This window comes from Triticum aestivum, chromosome 2A (genome assembly GCF_018294505.1).
Source record: "Triticum aestivum cultivar Chinese Spring chromosome 2A, IWGSC CS RefSeq v2.1, whole genome shotgun sequence".
NCBI lineage: Eukaryota > Viridiplantae > Streptophyta > Magnoliopsida > Poales > Poaceae > Triticum > Triticum aestivum.
This window is the reverse complement of record NC_057797.1, coordinates 18,181,641-18,182,003: the sequence shown is the minus strand read 5'-3', so window position 1 is coordinate 18,182,003 and position 363 is coordinate 18,181,641.

The window sequence follows — 363 nt, the reverse complement described above, 5'->3', positions numbered from 1 at the left end:
TGTTAGCTGAGCCTCACAGCCATCGGGCTCCACAACGAGCACGATAGAGTCTCACTGCTAGAGCATATTACACTGCATATCCATAAAATCCCGAGCCCAGCACCACAAGGACTTTCAATCACCACCTTGTTCATCCAACCACATCCTGCACATGCCCAAATTGGGTTCCACCCCATCATGCCTCCACTAGTCCACTGAGCACTGAGCCTTACCACTGAGCCTCGATGACCACCCACCGCAAGGAGATCTGAGGCTGGACATCACGCTGAGCGTGCCTTGTCACCCAGGGGCCGGTTGTGACACTTTGTCCGTGTGAGATAGTCCTGCCACTAGTGACCACCGCACGGGCTTTGCCCGATGGCG